This window comes from Mobula hypostoma, chromosome 3 (assembly GCF_963921235.1).
Source record: "Mobula hypostoma chromosome 3, sMobHyp1.1, whole genome shotgun sequence".
NCBI classification, from domain to species: domain Eukaryota; kingdom Metazoa; phylum Chordata; class Chondrichthyes; order Myliobatiformes; family Myliobatidae; genus Mobula; species Mobula hypostoma.
The window spans coordinates 136,675,305-136,698,130 of NC_086099.1; the positions used below are offsets into that span (position 1 = coordinate 136,675,305).

Genomic DNA, 22,826 nt, shown 5'->3' on the forward strand with positions numbered 1-22,826 from the left:
AATGAGTATTACAACCAGAGATTTTGATCAATTTAGCTGAGAATTTTTTATTTTTGAATCGCATGTTCCTTTTTTCACAGTAGAGCCCAAAAAAAGGGAAAATTGTAAAGCATGAGAAACTAAAAATTCCAAAACGGAGATGTCAGCAGTTCAAAAGTATTCATCCCTCTTTGCTCAGTACTCAGGTAAAGTGCCTCTCATGGCTATTATAGCCAGCAGTCTGGCTGGATAAGTCTCCATTACCTTTGCACAACATGATGGAGCAAGGCTTGCTCATTCCTCCTTGCAAAATTGGTTAAACTGTGCCAGGTTAGTTGGGGAGCGGCAGTGGACAGCAACCTTGAGGTCTTGCCAAAGATGTTTGATTGGGTTAGAGTCGGGACTCTGACACTCAAAGGCATCAATTTTCTTCATTTGAAACCACTCCATGGCTGCTCTGGCAGTGCCCTGCTGAAAGATGAACCTCCTCCCCACTTTAAGCTTTCTGGCAGATGCTAGGAGATTTTTATTTGGGATCTCTCTGTATTTAGCAGTATTCATCTTCCCATCAATTCTGAACTCATTTCCAGTTCCTGCTGCTGAAAAGCATCCCCATAGCTTGATGCTACTTCCACTATAAGTAGGGATGGTGTTACTTGGCTGATGTGCAGTATTAGAATTATAGCACATGTACTGCTTAGTGTTGAGGCCAAGAAGTTCCACTTTAGGCTCATCTGACCACTAGATCTTCTTCCACATCTTTACAGTATCTTCTAAGTGACGCTTTACAAAGTTTTTATGGGCAAGGGTCTGCTATTTTTTAGCCAGGACTTCTTCCTTGTCACTCTTCCGTAAATAACCTCTTTGTGGGGCAGCGTGACTTGGGCAGAGTGCCTGTGGTTTCATATTTTTTCCAGTTTTTCACCAGGCATTGCACTGAGCTCTGAGGTACATAGGGTGACTTTGAGATGGTCTTGTACCCTTCCCCAGATTTGTGCTTCACTATTATCATTTCCCTGACTTGTCTTGAATGCTCTTTTGTCTTCATTTTGGTTTGGTCTGTTGAGAATCTACCATACTGTTGGAGCTTACAGTAAGAGGGTGTATTTATTCTGCTGAATTCATTGAAAGCAGTTAATCCTTCAATTCTTACATCAACCGATTGAGTGAGTTGGTAAGGTAATACCTGTATTTGCACCCGAGGAAATTTAGCGAGGTACAGTAATTACAAAGGGGATGGATACATTTTCAGCCTTACAATTTTGATTTTTAATTTTTAGTAAATTGTTGACGGGTTTTGGAATTTTTTGATTTGGCATGATGCACAGTTTTGTAAATAAGCTCAAAAAATCCTACATCAATATATTTTAAATTTAGAAATTGAGCTATTAAAATGTGAAAAGAGCTGTGGGGGCTGACTTTTTCGAGGCACTGTAAGTGCATGTTTGTTTGCTCTTCCAGTTACTAAGAAACATGTGCTTCTTCATCATTAGAGACATTTATATTTTTACTGAAGATCTGAGAACGCATGATATTAGCATATGGATTTAGACATAATAATTTCATATGGAATTCACATGGGCCTTCTGCCTTTCAGTCAGGCATTCTGCATTTCATTTCTGCAGCTTGCCTGCAATAAACTGTGCAGAATTTTATATACCATATTTGTCTTAAACAGTGATGATTTAATTTAAAACCATGTAGATTCTGTCTGGTCATAATTCATTGTTATATTTGTGCTTTACTCTGCAACAATTTTCATAGCTCCTGTGAGGCCTCCAGGTACTGGGGACAGAGTTCACTCCATCATTGAAATAATTGCCTTGCTTCATGTCCCTGAGTGAGTTCTGTACAGTGCTGGAAATGAGAATGTAGCAGAATTGAAGAACACTAAGAATATATTATTTATACAGCTGGGTGTCATTTGATTGAAGCTTATACATAATTTATGATGGGAAGTAAATGTTTATAAAGTGGGAGACAAGTCTTTAACCTGTGAATTTCTTAGCTCCTTGGCACATTTTAAAAGTGCTTTGATGAGGAAGTTTCCTCAGTGTTTTCACATTTATATTTCACCTTGGATGGTCATTGAAGATGCTTTGTAATTTGTTCTCTCTTCACTGCATTGATTCATAATCACAACATTTAAGAAATATCTATGAATGACCTGAAGGAGTATTATTGTTTTTTGAAGAAGCAAATTGGTTATCAGAAAGCACTTCAGATTGTCCTTAATGTCAGGTAAACAGAAGATGCAGGAAATCTATGGGTCGAGCAGCAACAACCGTAAAAAGAGAAACAGTTCAGGTCATTGACGTTTAATTAAGAAGTATTTTGTTGTGGATTTTCAACTTTTAGAAAATATTGCTTGGTGATTTATGCACGTTCCGAGACATGCAACACAACAAAATGCCTCAAAAGCTACCCACGGACCCCACCCCCCACTCCCCCAGCTGAGCAGTGATCTTCTGTGACAGCAGCAGACGTGAGAAGGAATTTGCCTAGTGTCTACCCTGGTAAGGTGGCCAGATTGGACAGCATCCCAGGGTGAATACTCAGGGAGTGGCACCCCAGCTCCCTGACGTCTTCATGGACATCTTCAACACTTCACTCAACCAGACTGCTGTCCCCACATGTAGCCGTCATCGTCCGTTTACCAAAGAATTCCGCTGCTTCAGAACTAATCGACTACCACTTGGTGGCATGGACACAAATCATCAGTGGCGATGGCACATACGAAGAACTCCATTTCTGCCATATAATTACTGACAGAACTGCTGTACAACAGATGCCACAACATCTGTATTGCACTTTGCCCTGACACATCTAGAAAACAAGGACACTAATGCCAGAATGCTGCTTCTGGATTTCATTTCGACATTCAAATATTGTTGTCCCATAGAGCTCGGTGAGCAAACTCCTTCTCCTCAGTGCAAGTTCACCACTGTGCAACTGGGTGTTGGAATAGACCTCAGATAGTGAGGATGCACAATTGCTCCTCCTTCCCCATCATGCTCAGAGCGGGTGCACTCCAGGGCTGTGTGCTGAGTCCATTGATGCACAGTCTGCTCACACACCACTGTGCATCCAAACTCCCAAGTAATCACGTTATCAAGTGTGCTGATGACACAGTGGTGGGTGGGGAGGGGGGCTCATCACCAACAACAGTGAGACACCCTGCAGTGAGGAGGTGAAAGAGCTCAAGCCCTTGCACCAATCAAACAACCTCTTCCTCAACACACACAGAATGCTGGACGAACTCAGCAGAGCAGGCAGCACCTGTGGAAAAGAGTAAGGCCAAAAGATATAGGAGTAGAATTAGGCCATTCAGCCCATCGAGTCTGCTCCACCATTTCATTGTGGCTGATCCCGGATCCCAGTCAGCCCCATCCACCTGCCTTTCCTCATATCCTTTGATGCCCTGACCAATCAGGAAATGATCAACTTCCGCCCTAAATATACGTACAGACTTGGCCTCCACCACAGTCTGTGGCAGAGCATTCCACAGATTTATTAGTCTCTGGCTAAGAAAATTCCTCCTTGACTCTGTTCTAAAGGATTGCCCCTCAGGACTGCGCAAGCGCGTGTACGTCAGCGAGTTTGACCAGGGCAGGAAGGATTTAAAAGAAGACAGCTTTATGGAGCGGGCATCAGAGGAGCAGGGGTCAGAGTACAGAGAGACAGAGTAGGAGGGCTTTGGTTCATCGGGGCATCAGCGATAACGGTTTAAGGCAGAGTAAGCTACTTGTGAGGAATAGGAAGTGTGTCTGTGAGGACGGTGTTCTGTACTGGGTGTCAGACGTGAGATGTCCGGGAGACGGCCACATATGTGCCAGGTGCATCGAGCTGCAGCTCCTTAGGGACCGGGTTAGGGAAATGGAGTTGCAGCTCGATGACCTTCGACTGGTCAGGGAAAGTGAGGATGTGATAGAGAGGAGCTATAGGTAAGTAGTCACATCGGGGCCTCGAGAGATCAATAAGTGGGTAACAGTCAGGAGAGGGAAGGGAAAGAGTCAGATACTAGAGAATATCTCAGTGGTTGTCCCCCTCAACAATAAGTGCTTCTGTTTGAGTACTGTTGGGGGTGACGGCCTACCTGGGGGAAGCAACAGTAACCATGCCTCTGGCACAGAGTCTGGCCCTGTGGCTCAGAAGTGTAGGGAAAGGAAGAAGGCAGCAGTGATAGGGGACTCCATAGTTAGGGGGTCAGACAGGCGATTCTGTGGATGCGGAAAAGAAACAGGATTGTAGTTTGCCGCCCAGGTGCCAGGGTCCAGGATGTTTCTGATCGCGTCCACGATATCCTGAAGTGGGAAGGAGAACAGCCAGAGGTCGTGGTACATACTGGTACCATCAACATAGATAGGAAAAGGAAGAAGGTCCTGAAAACAGACTACAGGAAGTTAGGAAAGAAGCTGCGAAGTAAGGCTGCAAGGGTAGTAATATTGGGATTACTGCTTGCGCCGCGCGACAGTGAGTATAGGAATAGAGTGAGGTGGAGGATGAATGCATGGCTGAGGGATTGGAGCACGAGGCAGGGATTCAGATTTCTGGATCATTGGGACGTCTTTTGGGACAGGCATGACCTGTACAAAAAGGACGGGTTGCACTTGAATCCCAGGGAGGGCAATATCCTGGCAGGGAGGTTTGCTAAGCCTGTTGGGGAGAGTTTAAACGAGAATTGCTGGGAGGTGGGAACCGAACAGAAGAGATAGAGGAAGGGGCGGTTGGCTCACAAATAGAAAGAGCTTGTAAACAGTGTGAGAGGGAGAATAGGCAGGTGATAGAGAAGGGATTCCCACAGACTGATAGTTTGAGGTGTGTCTATTATAATGCAAGAAGCATCATGAGCAAAGCGGATGAGCTTAGAGCATGGATCAGTACTTGGAGCTATGATGTTGTAGTCATTGGATGACCACAAGACTTGGATGGCTCAAGGGCAGGAATGGTTACTTAGAGTGTCAGGCTTTAGATGTTTCAGAAAGGACAGGGAGGGAGGCAGGAGAGGTAGAGGCATGGTACTGCTGATCAGAGATAGTGTCATGGCTGCAGAAAAGGAGGAAGTCATGGAGGGATTGTCAACTGAGTCTCTGTGGGTGGAAGTTAGGAACAGGAAGGGATCAATAACTCTGCTGAATGTTTTTTATAGACCTCCCAATAGAAACTGGGACATTGAGGAGCAGACAGGGAGACAGATTCTGGAAAGGTGTAATAATAACAGGGTCATCGTGATGGGAGATCTTAATTTCCCAAATATCGATTGGCATCTCCCTAGAGCAAGGGGTTTAGATGGGGTGGAGTTTGTTAGGTGTGTTCAGGAAGGTTCTCTGACACAATATGTAGATAAGCCCACAAGAGGAGAGGCTGTACTTGATCTGGTATTGGGAAATGAACCTGGTCAGGTGTCAGGTCTCTCAGTGGGAGAGCATTTTGGAGATAGTGATCATAATTCTATCTCCTTTACCATAGCATTGGAGAGGGACAGAACGGACAAGTTAGGAAAGCGTTTAATTGGAATAAAGGGAAATATGAAGCTATCAGGCAGGGACTTGGAAGTATTAATTGAGAACAGATGTTCTCTGGGAAGTGTATGGCAGAAATGTGGCAAATGTTCAGGGGATACTTGTGTGACATTCTGCATAGGTTTGTTGCAATGAGACAGGGAACGGATGGTGGGGTACAGGAGCCGTGGTGTACAAAGGCTGTTGAAAATCTGGTCAAGAAGAAAAGAAAAGCTTATGAAAGGTTAAAAAAAACAGGTAATGACAGAGATTCGGAGCAAGAAGGCTGCGAGTCAATGGTTGATTTTTGGAGCCAAGGCAGTTTTTACCACTCGGGGTAAAAGAAAGGCAAGATTGCACAAGCACATGACGTCAGCCAGTAGAGCACGAAAGGTTTAAAAAGAAGACCGCCGTATCCAGCGGGCAGTGTTTGGAGCAGGCAGCAGAGTGATAGGGCTTTGGCTTAACGGGTTTAGGCAGTAACGGGACGAGGCAAGGTAGATTTACTGGTGTTATTTGTGGAAAGGAGGAAGTATGTGTGTGAGGCCAGTTTTCTGTGCTGTCAGATGTAGGAGGTCCTGGAGTCTCCCAGCTTCCCGGCCAGCCATATCTATACCAGGTGTGTCGAGCTGCAGCTCCTAAGGGACCGAGTTAGGGAACTGGAGATGCAGCTCGATGACCTTCGCCTGGTCAGGGAGGGTGAGGAGGTGATAGAAAGAAGTTATAGGCAGGTAGTCACACCGGGGCTGTGGGAGACAGACAAGTGGGTTACAGTCAAGAGAGGGAAGGGGAAGAGTCAGGTACTAGAGAGTAGCCCTGTGGCTGTACCCCTTAACAATAAGTACTCCTGTTTGAGTACTGTTGGGGGAGACAGCCTACCTGGGGAAGTGACAGTGGCCGTGCCTCTGGCACAGAGTCCAGCCCTGTGGCTCAGAAGGCTAGGGAAAGGAAGAGGAAGGCAGTAGTGATAGGGGACTCTATAGTTAGGGCGTCAGACAGGCGATTCTGTGGATGCACGAAAGAAACTCGGATAGTAGTTTGCCTCCCAGGTGCCAGGGTTCAGGATGTTTCAGATGGCATCCAAGATATCCTGCAGTGGGAGGGAGAACAGCCAGAGGTCGTGGTACATATTGGTACAATGACATAAGTAGGAAAAGGGAAGAAGTCCTGAAAAAAAGAGTACAGGGAGTTAGGAAGGAAGTTGAGAAGCAGGATTACAAATGTAGTAATCTCGGGATTACTGCCTGTGCCACGCAACAGTGAGTATAGGAATAGAGTGAGGTGGAGGATAAATGTGTGGCTGAGGGATTGGAGCAGGGCGCAGGGATTCAGATTTCTGGATCATTGGGACCTCCAATCCCTCAGCCACACATTTATCCTCCACCTCACTCTATTCCTTTTGGGGCAGGTGTGACCTGTACATAAAGGACGGGTTGCACTTGAATCCCAGGGGGACCAATATCCTGGCGGGGAGGTTTGCTAAGGCTACTGGGGAGAGTTTAAACTAGAATTGTTGGGGGATGGGAACCGAACTGAAGAGACTGGGGAAGAGGAGGTTGGCTCACAAATAGAGAAAGCTTGTAGACAGTGTGAGAGGAAGGATAAGCAGGTGATAGAGAAGGGATGCACTCAGACTGTTAGGTGTGTATAGGAGGGTTTCTTGACACAATATGTGGATAAGCCGAGAAGAGGAGAGGCTGTACTTGAAGTGGTATTGGGAAATGAACCTGGTCAGGTGTCCGATCTTTCAGTGGGAAAGCATTTTGGAGATAGTGATCATAATTTTATCTCCTTTACAATAGCATTTGAGAGAGATAGGAACAGACAAGTTAGAAAAGCGTTTAATTGGAGTAAGGGGAATTATGAGGCAGGAAATTGGAAGCTTAAATTGGAAACAGATATTCTCAGGGAAAAGTATGGAAGAAATGTGGCAAATATTCAGAGGATATTTATGTGGAGTTCTGCATAGATACGTTCCAATGAGACAGGGAAGTTATGGTAGGGTACAGGAACCATGGTGTACAAAGGCTGTAATAAATCTAGTCAAGAAGAAAAGAAAAGTTTACGAAAGGTTCAGAGAGCTAGCTATTGTTAGAGATCTAGAAGATTATAAGGCTAACAGGAAGGAGCTTAAGAAGGAAATTAAGAGAGCCAGAAGAGGCCATGAGAAGGCCTTGGCAGGCTGGATTAAGGAAAACCCCAAGGCATTCTACAAGTATGTGAAGAGCAAGGGGATAAGACGTGAAAGAATAGGACCTATCAAGTGTGACAGTCGAAAAGTGTGTATGGAACCGGAAGAAATAGCGGAGGTACGTAATGAATACTTTGCCTCAGTTTTCACTACAGAAAAGGAACTTGGCGATTGTTGGGATGACTTACAGTAGACTGAAAAGCTTAAGCATATAGACATTAAGAAAGAGGATGTGCTGGAGGTTTAGGAAAGCATGAATTTGGATAGGTCACTGGGACCGGATGAGATATACCTCAGGCTACTGTGGGAGGCGAGAGAGGAGATTTCTGAGCCTCTGGCATTATCAATGAGGATGGGAGAGGTTATGGAGGATTGGAGGGTTGCAGATGTTGTTCCCTTTTTCAAGAAAGGAAGCAGAGAAAGCCCAGGAAATTATAGACCAGTGAGTCTTACTTCAGTGGTTGGTAAGTTTATTGAGAAGATCCTGAGAGGCAGGATTTATGAACATTTGGAGAGGTATAATATGATTAGGAATAGTCAGCATGGCTTTGTCAAAGGCAGGTCATGCCTTATGAGCCTGATTGTGACTAAACACATTGATGACGGTGGAGCAGTAGATGTAGTGCTTATGGAGTTCGGCAAGGCATTCAATAAAGTACCGCATGCAAAGCTTATTGAGAAAGTAAGGAGTCATGGGATCCAAGGGGACCTTGCTTTGTGGATCCAGAGTTGGCTTGCCCACAGAAGGCAAAGAGTGGTTGTAGACGGGTCATATTCTGCATGGAGGTCGGTGACCAATGGTGAGAAGTGGCAGATGGAGTTCAACCCAGATAAGTGTGAAATGGTTCATTTTGGTAGGTCAAATATGATAGCAGAATATAATATTGGGTAAGACTTTTGGCAGTGTGGAAGATCAGAGGGATCCTGGAGTCCTAGTTCATAGGACACTCAAAGCTGCTGCACAGGTTGACAGTGTGCTTAAGAAAGGCATAGGGTGCATTGGCCTTCATCAACTATGGAATTGAGTTTAAGAGCCGAGAGGTAAATTTAGGACCCCGGTCAGACCCCACTTGGAGTACTGTGCTAAGTTCTGGTCACCTCACTACAGGAACAATGTGGAAACTATAGAAAAGGTGCAGAGGAGATTTACAAGGATGTTGCCTGGATTGGGGAGCATGCCCTATGAGAATAGGTTGAGTGAACTTGGCCTTTTCTCCTTGGAGCGATGGAGGCTGAGAGGTGACCTAAAAGAGGTGTATAACATGATGAGAGGCATTGATTGTGTGGATAGTCAGAGCTGAAATGGCTAACATGAGAGGGCATAGTTTTAAGGTGTTTGGAAGTAGGTACAGAGGAGATGTTAGGGGCAAGTTTTTTACGCAGAGGATGGTGAGGGCATGGAATGGACTGCCAGCGATGGTGGTGGAGGTGGATACGATAGGGTCTTTTCAGAGACTTCTGGATAGGTACATGGAGCTCAGAAAAATAGAGGGCTATGGACAACCCTCAGTAATTTTTAAAATAAGTACATGTTTGGCACAGCATTGTGGTCCGAAGGGCTTGTATTGTGCTGTAGGTTTTCTGTGTTTCTAATTTTGAGGCTGTGGCCTCTCGTTCTGGATACTCCCACCATAGGAAACATCTTCTCTACATCCACCCTTTCTAGTCCTTTAACATTTGGTAGGTTTCAATGAGATCCCCCCCGTATTCTTCTAAATTCCAGTGAATACAGGCCTAAAGCTGCCAAATGCTGCTCATATGTTAACCCCTTCATTCCTGTAATCATCCTCGTGAACCTCCTCTGGACTCTCTCCAATGACAACACATCCTAAAGTACAGTCGACGTTTCGGGCCGAGACCCTTCAACAGATCCAGCATCTGCAGATTTTCTGTTGCTTGCGATTGAACTTATTCCTCAATATCAGCAAGACAAAGTTCAAAGCAAATTTTTTATCAAGTACATATATGTCACCGTGGAATCAATGAAAGACTGCCCTTGACAGGACAGACAAGCTGCCAATGTGCAAAAGACAATGAACTGTGCGAATACAAAAAAAATAATTAAATAAGAAATAAATATTGAAGAGTCCTGAAAAGTGAGTGCATGGGTTGTAGAAACAGTCTAACGAATCAAGTGCAGATTTCCACACTGTTTCAGGAGTCTGATGTCTGAGGGGTAATAACCCAATGGTTCAGTGATTCCATTTAATATCAGAGACTGTATACAGTATACAATCTGAAATTCTTGCTCTTCACAAACATCCATGAAAAGAAGAGAACTGAAAAGAGTGAATGGCAAAAGCATTAAAACCCCAAAGCCCCCATCTCCCCACTCCCATGCAGAAGCAGCTGCAAAGCATCAACTGTCTCCCCCCCCCCACACACTTATTCCAGCAGGAAGCATCAGCACCCACCACCCACCAAGCAAGCAATAACAAAGCCCCCAAAGAGAGGCCATGATCTTCAGTCCAACAAAAACTAAAACCAGTTGCCCAAATCCAAACTGTAAGGCTGATCAACAACTCCACCCATGAACCCACTCCTCCACACTCCCCACCACCAACACTTCATCATTTCCTGTTGGAGTCACCTTAGGTACCGATATTTCTGTGCTTTATATACTTTATGGACATATAATGAACCTACAGTGTATAATGCTGAGTATATTCTATGATGCGCTGGGACACATCATCAGTGATGTAACTTGGGGTCATCGAGTGTTTCAGCTCTTTCAATGTCAACCACTCTCGCCCAGGCGACCCAGCCAGGGTTGATCATACCCTGGTTCATGTCTCAGCTGTATTGGTCCAAATGTTACACCTCTTGATCAATAGCCTTCTGGAGGTTTGCTCAGCAGCCTCTGTGACGGTCCTGATGGCTCTTTCCTTTGCAGCCCTGTAATGCCAAGGAGAAAGTAGGTATTTATATTTATTGTGTTTTTATTACTGTTTTCTTTATTTTATTATATTGTCTTTGTGCTGTAGTGGATCCGGACTCACAATTATTTTGTTCTTCTTTGTACTCGTGAACAAACCTTCTCATTACATGAACAAGTAACAATGACTTGCAGAAAGCCACATGCCTTTCCCATCTCTTTCAAGATAACCCAAAGCTCTTTGTGGCCAATGAAGTATTTTTTAATGTAGTTACTGTTGTCATTGTACAAAAAGTAGCAATTTCCCACAAACAATGACTAGGTACAGTAGCATGCAAAAGTTTGGGCACCCCTGGTCAAAATTTCTGTGACTGTGAAAAGTTAAGTGAGTAAAAGATGACCTGATTTCCAAAAGGCATAAAGTTAAAGATGACACATTTCTTTAATATTTTAAGCAAGATTACTTTTTTATTTCCAGCTTTTACAGTTTCAAAATAATAAAAAAGGAAAAGGGCCCAAAGTAAAAGTTTGGGCACCCTGCATGGTTAGTACTTAGTAACACCCCTTTGGCAAGTATAACAGCTTGTAAACACTTTCTGTAGCCAGCTAAGAGTCTTTCAATTCTTGTTTGGGGGATTTTCTCCTATTCTTCCTTGTAAAAGGCTTCTAGTTCTGTGAGATTCTTGGGCTGTCTTGCATGCACTGCTCTTTTGAGGTTTATCCACAGATTCTCAATGATGTTTAGGTTGGGGGACTGTGAAGGCCATGGCAAAACCTTCAGCTTGCGCTTCTTGAGGTAGTCCATTGTGGATTTTGTGGTGTGCTTAGGATTATCATCCTGTTGTAGAAGTCATCCTCTTTTCATCTTCAACTTTTTTACAGACGGTGTGATGTTTGCTTCCAGAATTTGCTGGTATTTAATTGAATTCATTCTTCCCTCTACCAGTGAAATGTTCCCTGTGCCACTGGCTGCAACGCAAGCCAGAAGCGTGAATGGTCCACCCCCATGCTTAACAGTTGGAGAGGTGTTCTTTTCATGAAATTCTGCACCCTTTTTTCTCCAAACATACCTTTGCTCATTGCGGCCAAGAAGTTCTATTTTAACTTCATCAGTCCACAGGACTTGTTTCCAAAATATATCAGGCTTGTTTAGATGTTCCTTTGCAAACTTCTGACGCTGAATTTTATGGTGAGGATGCAGGAAAGGTTTTCTTCTGATGACTCATCCATGAAGGTCATATTTGTGCAGATGTCACTGCACGGTAGAACAGTGCACCACCACTCCAGAGTCTGCTAAATCTCCCTGAAGGTCTTTTGCAGTCAAATGGGGGTTTTGATTTGCCTTTCTAACAATTCTACGAGCAGTTGTCTCAGAAAGTTTTCTTGGTCTTCCAGACCGCAACTTGACCTCCACCGTTCCTGTTAACTGCCATTTCTTAATTACATTATGAATTGTGGAAACGGCTAACTGAAAATGCTTTGCTGTCTTCTTATAGCCTTCTCCTGCTTTGTGGGCATCATTTATTTCAATTTTCAGAGTGCTAGGCAGCTGCTTAGAGGAGCCCATGGCTGCTAATTGTTGGGACAAGGTTTGAGGAGTCAGGGTATTTATAAAGCTTTGAAATTTGCATCACCTGGCCTTTCCTAACGATGACTGTGAACAAGCCATAGCCCTAACAAACTAATTAAGGTCTGAGACCTTGGTAAAAGTTATCTGAGAGCTCAAATCTCTTGGGGTGCCCAAACTTTTGCATAGTGCTCCTTTCCTTTTTTTAATTCTAAAATTGTACAAAACAAAAATTATACATTAATCTTGCTTAAAATGTTGAAAAGAATGTTTCATCTTTAACTTTATGACTTTTGGAGATCAGTTCATCTTCTACTCACTTAGCTATTCACAGTAACAGAAATTTTGACCGGGGTGCCCAAACTTTTGCATACTACTGTATCTCTCATTAGTACTGGTAATTGAGGATTACATTTTTGCCAGATGCTGGGGATAACCAGAGATCTAGTGTAGGCTTGGTTCCATATCTCAAACAAAAAGGCTGCTTTTCTGAAAGTATGGCATTTCCTCTGTATCGCACTCGACTGTTAATGTTGATTTCTGTAAAGATCCCTCAATAATTTAAATGCCAGGCATTACGTATATTCAGTGTTAGATGTGCTTGGATAAACTTTGCCATTACTTATGAAAGAAAATAAAGCAGGGTTTGCTAACTGTGTCTGCTGGGAATGTAAATAGATGTACCTTGTCGAGATTTTGCTTATTTCAGGCTTTCATTGTGGAATTGATTTTATTCCGAAAGCTCAAAGGTTACTGTGCTGCAAGGCTATTTACCATCCTGTTCTGTACTGCAGTATTCTCTACAGCTTTCACGACAGCTGCAGGGGCACTTAGGGAAATGCAAGCCTCAAGAAAAAGGAAAGTTGGAATGCAGTTAGGTTCCAATAAGCTCTTTTCTAGGTATAACAGAAAAGGTTTTGGATACTGCCAAGAAACCTCATCAAGTCTAAGGTTTTCTATTTAGATACAGCTGAGAACTTATGCAATTAATTTTCATGGGAGATGCTGAAAATGTATTTCAAAATTATTTATAACTTGGCTCCTAATTTGACTGGATGAATTTCCCTGGGTTTTGGGGAACTATCAAGGGGGACAGGAAAAGTTTGATCATCAGTTCTTGTAGGTACATACACTTGTTAATCATTCCATCTGACTGGCATGTCGCTTATACACTGCAGTTTGTACTGCTGCCTCATTGCTTCATGGGCTTGTGTTTGATCTTACCTTGGGGTGCTGTCTGCAGAGTTTCATAATTTGTCTTTTCCCATGTGGGTTTCCTCTGAGTCCTAAGGTTTCCTCCCTCATCACAAAGGTATACTGGTTGGTTCATAGGCTACTGTAATTTAGATTAGGGTACTGCAGATTAATGAGTAAAAGAGTCAATGGCCATGTGTGAAAGACAATTTGCAGGTTACAGGGAAGCAAAGAGCATTCGAAGGGGACTAGTGGGATTGCTTCCCCAGAAATGGCACATATCAAATGGGCTGAATGGCCTCCTGTACTGTTACAACTATCAATTTTCAATTGCTGTCTCTTTCTCTCAGGCAAAGATCTATTTGCAGCCTGGGAGGCCATCCATGGCGATGATGTCAAACTACTGCCATCAATGGCAGTGATGATGTGGTGGAGAAATGTTTGTAAAGGGGAGGGAGGTCAAGGGATTCATTGCTTGTCGACAGATTAAGACAATATAGAGGATGAGAAGGGCTATGAGGATCTGTTGCCCATTGCCAGCCCAGTATTGTTGTTATAGACACCCTAACATCACATCTGGTGACCTAATGTGAAACGTAACAAATAAAGTCTGAGCAGAGGCACCCAACTGTGTCCCTCTCTTTATAAGAAATGGTTATTTAATCACTCACTGGTGTTTCCCTAATGGTTTCAGCAGATTTAGACTTATAGCATGCTTGTGGTGTGCAAACTCTTGGTATTGAGCCACTGTGGAGAAGTGCGACTATTAGGAGGAAAGTAATTTACTCAAAGCACTTGTCTGATGGAGGGAGCAATATTTAAAAAGTAGGAGAACTTGGAGTGAAGTTGCCACTTACCAGGTTTCTTGGCACTAGGGCAGTGACAGTTAGCTTTTTCAATTATGGTGCAATCCAACTGTGACATTCCTGGCAAGTTTTAAGGCTATGAGTAAGATATTGATTTTCTTCCTTAGGCTGATGGATTAGTTGGTGAATAAGGATTGCTTTGCCATATTATGGCCTCAGAAGAGTCATTGAGAACCTTATGGGAAGCCTGCCTCTCAGTGGTAGACATTCTAAGAACACTTCGCACCACTAATCTCCGAGTGATTGAATTAGAGTCCTCAATCCTCACCCCTATTGATTGGGATTGAACCTCGCAGGGAGTCTTTCAGTAGCTGGATAGGTTGTTGATACAGTTTCAGCATTCTTCTTAATATTAGTTTGAGGAATTTATGACAAATGTTCAGCTAATTAAAGCTTGGGGAGGGGTATATGAAGGAAGTAGAGAGATTAGTATCACTTTGATGTGATTGCACTGGTATAGGAGCTAATAGCATCCTTAAGAGAATTGTTCATCAGGGAGGGAAGAAAAAAGAATCCAAACTTATTTGTGGATGCAATCATATTGTAGGTGGCAGAAATGGTAGACAGGTGACCTGAAAAGGCAGAGACTATTGTATGAAAGAATTAGAATTAAACTTATAATACATATGTATGGATAATTAATATTGCAAGCACAGCCACTCTCAAGCTTACTGTAATGGCTTCATTGCTCCAAAGTTGCATCATCTGAACAGTAGCTAAACAAGGAAAATGCCATGGTATGTCAATGAAGGTTCAGCCAGAGACTCATTCTTGATGCTTTCCATTTGTGATGTAATAATCTGAGATTTACAGGTTTTCACCCTTCAGACTCTTAATAGAAGCAGGAGAAAGGACAAAGAAGAAGGTAAGGGATGTCCAGAGAGAGAATGAGATGAGACCACTGCCTTGACCAGGAGAAACTTGCATAATAGTATTTTAGTTTAGTCTCACGTGTATATCAGATTTGTTCTTCTCAATTATGCCCATTAAACTTTAAATAAAAAGTTTTCAAAAAGAAGAAAATTGTTTCCCCTCTTGAACTAGTAGAAGGTTTCTTCTGTGAAATGAACATAAGGGAATATTGTGACTTTTATAATAAATCTGATCTGAGAATTGCTGGATTTAAAAGATCATTTCCAAACTGCTGGTGAAAGCGGCCCCAGTCTCTCTTTAATGATCATAGCAGCTTAGTTAAAACTTTAAAGCCTTTGGCAGAATTTAATGCACAAGTCCAGCTCTCAATCGAATTAGGTTCTCTTTCCTGTGGAGCTCTGATAGTCACATACCATTACACAGTGAATAAAACAAGCTTTGCATCACAGAACTTATTTCCTGTGATTCTAAGCCATAATGCTCATAAATCAACCAACACCATTTTAAAGTTTAAAAATGAAAAGGGCTGACAAACTGAAAATCCCATTTGGAACACAATCTGCTGCAGAAATTGTTATATTTTTTCTCTGAAGCTGAGGCTGAAAATTGCTAATGTATACAATATCCAACAAATCACATAGTTAAATTTGGTTCTGTGATGTTTGATCCAGACTCGCTGATTGGGCCTGATTAATGTTGCAAAATATGATACAATTTCCAAATGCTGGAAAAAAATACTCCCGTTCTAAAATTCCATTTGATTTCATGCTTGTTCTGACTGAGCTCAGCATTGGATTTATTTTATTGGAGAAAAATTGGTTATATTCTCCTTGCAGTTGCATAATGCTTCCTCCACTTGATGTGTTGGAGTTGCAAATCAAAATCCTCTGCTGAAGAACTTCTGTAATTTTTTTGGAGCCAGTCCCAAGGAACTTCCACACAGTGGGTGATGTTTAGTAACTTAAACTTCCTCAAATTACCAAATTTCAGGAAATCAACCTACACAAATTTTAACTGTGTATAGATCTGCAGAGAGAAGAAAAATTTGTGCAAATGTTAAAGAGTATATTAGTTGAGTGTTTTTTACTCATCAATATGAAGAATGTTAGAGCTGGGAAATGAAAGTCCTTTTCCAATTTTCCACTGTTGGAGTGAAGTATTCCTGTGTCAAATTTTACACAGCTAGTTATTCTTGTTGTATTTTCTTCCCTCAGCTTCCCATGGGAATTGTACATATAATCTAGGCTGACACTTCAGAAGGAAAACATTTGTATTCACGTCCTTCGAGTATTCAAGATATTTCATGGCCAAAAAATTCCCAGAGAAGTTTAGTCAGTGTTCTTCTGTGGGCAAAGCATAATATTGTCAGAGTGCTTCAGTGTTGTAGATCTAAATTTATAACTTATTCTGCAGATCAACAGTGCAGCTCACATTGTGGCCACTTGGTCCACTGTCTGTGCCAGTGCTTTCAAAGAGCTATCTTATGAGTCACATTCATAACATAAGAACATAAGAAATAGGAGCAGGAGTGGGCCATCCGGCTCATCGAGCCTGCCCCGCCATTCAATAGGATCATGGCTGATCTGTCTGTAAACTCAGCTCCATTTACCTGCTTTTTCCCCTTAACCCTTAATTCCCTTACTATGTAAAAATCTATCTAACTGTATCTTAAATATATTTAATGAAGAAGCCTCAGCTGCTTCCCTGGACAGAGAATTCCACAGATTCACCACTCCCTGGGAAAAACAGTTTCTCTTCATTCCCTTCTTTTTCCCCACAACATTGACTTCTTCCCCTCCTTCAAGCATTTATCAAATTTTATTTGAAAGTAACCTTTTTTTGTTTTTATTGGGCTTTCAACATCTCGGAATCACTTTTAGAATAATATAGATTGGGATTTTTTTTCTGCTTTTTATTTTCACTGCACTTACAGTAAATCTGTGTTCCTCAGTTGCTGATCCACTGGAAACAGAACAAGTAAAGGCTATCAAAACAAGTTATGCAGCTGAGCACTCTTATAATGTATTCATCTTCACAGCGGTAGATTCATTGGTTTCTCGACATGATTTGAATCTTGACATTTACCATGGTATTTTAGTAAATCTCTTCTGCATCTTCACTAAGGCTTCAATCCTTCCTGACATGTGTGATTTGGAAATGGACAGAAATCCCCAGTTGAGGACTTAAAATGGATTATGAGGATATAGAGGTTTAGATTTACTTTCTTGATTTAGTATACTATGGGAAATTAATGAAACTGTAGATGTTGGAGCCTAAGACAAAGTGCTGGAAAAACTCAACCAGTTAAGCAGCATCCGTGGAAAGGGAGAAAAAAAATGAACATGTTGGATCAGGGACCCTTTCCGAGAACTAGGGAAGCCTAGAAAGGGTTCAGTTTGAAAAGTAGATTTGACGGAAGGTGTGAGACGAAAGACTGTAGATCAGGTGATAAGTTTTAAAGAAACAAGGTGCAGAAGGAACTTGAGCATGATAATGGGAAACAATGAGAGAATTGTCAAATTCAATGTCCACTGTTAATTCCAGAAGGTTGCAAAATAGAAAGGAAGTGTTGCTCCTCTAGATCAGATTGGGCCTCATGATAGCAGTGGAAGAGGTCACATAAACAGGTTAGAACAGGAGTGGGATGAAGATCAAAGTGTCATGCAACAGGAATTTTAAGACCACCCGTACAGACTGAGAGCAGGTGCTCTGCAAAACGATCACCTAATATGTGCCACACACATCAAAGTTGCTGGTGAACGCAGCAGGCCAGGCAGCATCTCTAGGAAGAGGTACAGTCGACGTTTCAGGCCGAGACCCTTCGTCAGGACTAACTGAAAGAAGAGCTAGTAAGAGATTTGAAAGAGGGAGGGGGAGGGGAGATCCAAAATGATAGGAGAAGACAGGAGGGGGAGGGATGGAGCCAAGAGCTGGACAGTTGATTGGCAAAGGGATATGAGAGGATCATGGGACAGGAGGCCTAGGGAGAAAGAAAAGGGGGGGGGGAATCCAGAGGATGGGCAAGGGGTATAGTGAGAGGGACAGAGGGAGAAAAAGGAGAGAGAGAAAAAGAATGTGTGTCTATAAACAAATAACGGATGGGGTACGAGGGGGAGGTGGGGCATTAGCGGAAGTTTGAGAAGTCAATGTTCATGCCATCAGGTTGGAGGCTACCCAGACGGAATATAAGGTGTTGTTCCTCCAACCTGAGTGTGGTTTCATCTTTACAGTAGAGGAGGCCGTGGATAGACATAGCAGAATGAGAATGGGATGTGGAATTAAAATATGTGGGCACTGGGAGACCCTGCTTTCTCTAGCGGACAGAGCGTAGGTGTTCAGTGAAACGATCTCCCAGTCTGCATCAGGTCTGGCCAATATATAGAAGGCCACATCAGGAGCATTGGACGCAGTATATCACCCCAGCCGACTCACAGGTGAAGTGTCGCCTCACCTGGAAGGACTGTCTGGGGCCCTGAATGGTGGTGAGGGAGGAAGTGTAAGGGCATGTGTAGCACTTGTTCCACTTACAAGGATAAGTACCAGGAGGGAGATCGGTGGGGAGGGATGGGGGGGACGAATGGACAAGGGAGTCGCGTAGGGAGCGATCCCTGCGGAAAGTGGGGGGGGGGAGGGAAAGATGTGCTTAGTGGTGGGATCCCATTGGAGGTGGTGGAAGTTACGGAGAATAATATGTTGGACCCGGAGGCTGGTCGGGTGGTAGGTGAGGACCAGGGGAACCCTATTCCTAGTGGGGTGGTGGGAGGATGGAGTGAGAGCAGATGTACGTGAAATGGGGGAGATGCGTTTGAGAGCAGAGTGGATGGTGGAGGAAGGGAGGCCCCTTTCTTTAAAAAAGGAGGACATCTCCCTTGTCCTGGAATGAAAAGCCTCATCCTGAGAGCAGATGCGGCGGAGACATTGTGAGAAGGGGATGGCATTTTTGCAAGAGACAGGGTGAGAAAAGGAATAGTCCAGATAGCTGTGAGAGTCAGTAGACTTATAGTAGACATCAGTAGATAATCTGTCTCCAGAGATAGATTCAGAAAGATCTAGAAAGGGGAGGGAGGGTGTCGGAAATGGACCAGGTAAACTTGAGGGCAGGGTGAAAGTTGGAGGCAAAGTTAATGAAGTCAACGAGCTCAATATGCGTGCGGGAAGCAGTGCCAATGCAGTTGTCGAAGTAGCAAAGGAAAAGTGGGGGACAGTTACCAGTATAGGCTTGGAACATGGACTGTTCCACAAAGCCAACAAAAAGGCAGGCATAGCTGGGAACCATACGGGTGCCCATAGCTGCAGCTTTAGTTTGGAGGAAGTGGGAGGAGCCAAAGGAGAAATTATTAAGAGTAAGGACTAATTCCGCTAGACGGAGCAGAGTGGTGGTAGAGGGGTCCGCTAGATGTATGTGTTTGCTTTCTACAGTTTGGACCACAACAGACAGGAAAAAGAGATGAAGGAGGGGATGTGAATAGGGCTGACTCAAGGAATATTCCACATAGATGCAGTACGAGATGATGAAGATGGTGTCAATTACTTGAAGGAAGTGGATAAACTGAGATGCCAGAAAATTTGTTCAACGAAAGAACAAGTTGAAGCAGTTGAGCAGAAGGGATTGATGGATCGTTTTGGGCCTCTGTTTTGCTAGGTCGGCAGTGCGATCACTCAGGTTTAGTATGATGTTCTCCTAAGTGGTTGTCTATTAGTTGTTCCTCAGGTGGCTGTAGAGGCTGATTGGGGATACACATATTTTGATGCAGTGTGGGAAAGAGTAAGTGGTGGTTATGGTTAATGGTTGGTTTCTCCTTTAGCAGCTGCTGTCTGTTTAGGAATGTGGTGGGGCTTGGAGCTTTGGTTTGAGATTAGTGTGTTGGTCCTGTCTCATCATCAGCAACAAATGAATATAGAATTGAGTCAGGTTTTATTAAAAAACATCAACATTTATTAAATTGCTCAACAATAGCGAAAAGTATTCAAACGACTAACTTAGCCGGAAGTTAGCTGCTATACGGCAACTCTGGAACAGTTCTTAAAGTGGTAAATTCGAACAGTCTTAAAGTGGTAAATTTGATCACAGTGTTAAAATGGTAAATTCGAAAGTCCAAGTGATATACACAGTCAATAAGGAGGGACTTCTCTGAAATAGATTTCTTCAAAGACGTGACGTTACTGCTGATTCTCCAAAGGATTCACGACGAAGGAGATAAAACGGTTTAAAGGAACTGACCTTTTCCTGGCGAATGAACACTGCACAAACCTTCCTGATCTTACAGGAGTTATCTCAGATGCAGGTCACTATTTCTGAACAAAGATTCAATCAGGTCGATCCTTTGTGAAACCGCCAAGCGACAACAACCTTCCTCAATCCTTCAGGTTCCCGTACTTTAGTAAGGTCTTCACTCTCCAATACTAGACTTAGAATAGAAAATAAAACTCCACTTTAAAACGAAACTGCATCATGAGACGAATACACAGCATAACGGAGTAACTGATGAATTAAACAATGAATCAACTGCGTAACAACAGGGGTTTCCAGTTATATACCTATTGAGAACATGTCATCACGTGACCTCACACTGGTGGGGAAATTACATCACCCCACTATCACAAGATCATTACATCATGCTCACAAGATACTGAATTACATCAAGGTCATAAAACAGTCACAAGATATCCACGAGGTACGTAACAGTCCTGCTTTACGAATATGGCTTCTACATACTCCCATCACAATGACACAATGTAGTTGGTGCCTCCCTGGTCGCTCCTCCCCCATTTATCTTGTCACAGTCCAGCAACTTCTCCTGGGTCAATGAGGGTGTTACAATTTTTTTTATTGAGACTTCGAGAATGCTTTTGAAATACTTTTTAGAGATAACACTTTAGCAAAGTTTCTTAAGTGAGAGGCATGTTAACGTGGTGCATTCAGCTATAAATGTGCATTAACGTTGCCTTGAAAGCACAGTGCAAGTAATAAGTATTTTGTTTATTGGTCAATGACTAAACCAAGCAGATCTTCTTGATGCAGTGTCAGGTTGCTAGGTGTTACTCCCTGCCGAACCCACCATCGTACCACTTCGTCAGTCAACCTATTTAAAATGAAATATTTCAGCATCATTTTTACACCAAACCCAGCAGCAACCTTTTCTCTTAGCACTTACATTGTTTTCTTGCAACAGATTGGAAACAACATCTCCTCCACACTCACCATGGGCACAGGTGCATCGCAAGGCTGTGTGTTTAGTGCTCAATTTATTCACTTTATACCAATGATTGTTTAACTAAGTACAGCTCCAATGCCGTATTTAAGTTTGTTGGTGGCACTAGTTGAATGGTGCCACGAAAACAACTTCTCACTCAACATCTGTAAAGGCAAAGAGCTGATTATTGACTATAGGAGGAAGAAGCTGGTGGTCCAGGAGTCTGTCCTCATTCAGGGATCAGAGGTGGAGAGTGCCAGAAAATATAAATTCACCATGTCATCTAAAACTTTGACAAACTTTGACTCACTTTCAAAGTTTGTCTAGGGGAAACAGCCTTTGACCCTGCCAAACTGGGAAATCACATTTGTGTGAATGCTGTGTAATGTACCCTCAGTTACAAACCCACAATGCAAAATATCAGACAGTACATCATATGCAATGAAATGATTGAACTTTATGAATCTTAATCTGAATATAGGGTTAGTAATGAAAATTTTGAAAGTCAAAAATTCACGTTGGAGCTCACTCAGTAGTTACTCTTCCACTTTCTGTCTCCTCTGAGCATTACTGACCTTTGGACCCTCAGATCTCAGTCCACTCCATCCGGTGGTCTACCAGCTCTCTCCACACGCGTCCTCCCTCTTCATCTCTCCTCGACAAAAGACTGCGAGAAAACACCCTTCCAGATTCACGAGACAGAGCACCAATCTCCGATTGGCTGACATGCACAACCACAGTCCTGTTATCTCCAGCCATAACCCAAACACTGCTGCTACAGAGAAACCGTTACCTCAGCAGTGAAACATCACAAAGAAGCCATTACATTAGCAGTGAATATTACAGCACGTTACAGACGTTACGACTGAGTATTATTGATTTCATTATTTGCACAATCTTTTTTCTTTTGCACATTGATTGTTTTTTAATCTTTGTTTACAGATAGTATTTCATAATTTCTATTATATTTCTATATTTTTCTATTAATGCCTGCAAGACAATTAATCTCAATGTAGTATAGGGTTACTTTGATATAAAACTTTACTTGGACTTTGAGACTAGTGCATTGCCAAACTACCTAATAGCACGAGTGAAGAAATGTATGTGGAAGGCAACAACTTGTTGCATTCCGTACTAGAAATTTCAGGTTTTAGCCATCAGGCTTCAGTTTACTTTTAAGAGATATTATTTGATGGTAAGGAAGATGAGATCATCTTTTGATGATTGGATAAAGGGAATAATTATTTTAAATTTTTGAGATTGTGCTTTTGCAGTTTCTTAATTAGTGGAAGGCATATAAATAATCAGGTGCCTTGAAATAATGAGTGAATTCTAGATGTAGTTGACTTGTCTTCAAATGGAAAGCAGTTATTGAAAAGCACATGAGAAAAAAATGTGCGTGTAAAGTCCAGTTACTTTACCTCAGGGGAAGTAATAGATGAGTATGTTCACTTATGTTTAACAGGTTACATCATTCATCCATCCTCAGGTACTACCCTGGGCGCCTAAGCCTCAGTGCACTGCCTGCTGGTAACGGAATGCATTAGGAAACGGTTGACACGCTATGCTATATTCTTTGGAGGATT

The 22,826-nt window shown here is 42.7% G+C and overlaps 1 protein-coding gene and 1 long non-coding RNA gene across 2 annotated transcripts in view; one reads left to right on the plus strand and one right to left on the minus strand.

Moving 5' to 3' along the window:
• agmo (alkylglycerol monooxygenase) overlaps positions 1 to 22,826 on the plus strand; it is a 403,147-nt gene that overhangs the window by 148,368 nt on the left and 231,953 nt on the right. The window lies entirely within an intron of this gene.
• The window catches only part of LOC134344269 (uncharacterized), a 44,719-nt gene continuing 41,102 nt past the window's right edge, over positions 19,210 to 22,826 (minus strand). The window contains exons 4-5 of the long non-coding RNA XR_010017406.1: positions 21,816 to 22,015; positions 19,210 to 21,129 (exon numbers count right to left, since the gene is read on the minus strand). This is a non-coding gene — a long non-coding RNA (uncharacterized LOC134344269). The remainder of the gene's footprint in view (positions 21,130 to 21,815; positions 22,016 to 22,826) is intronic.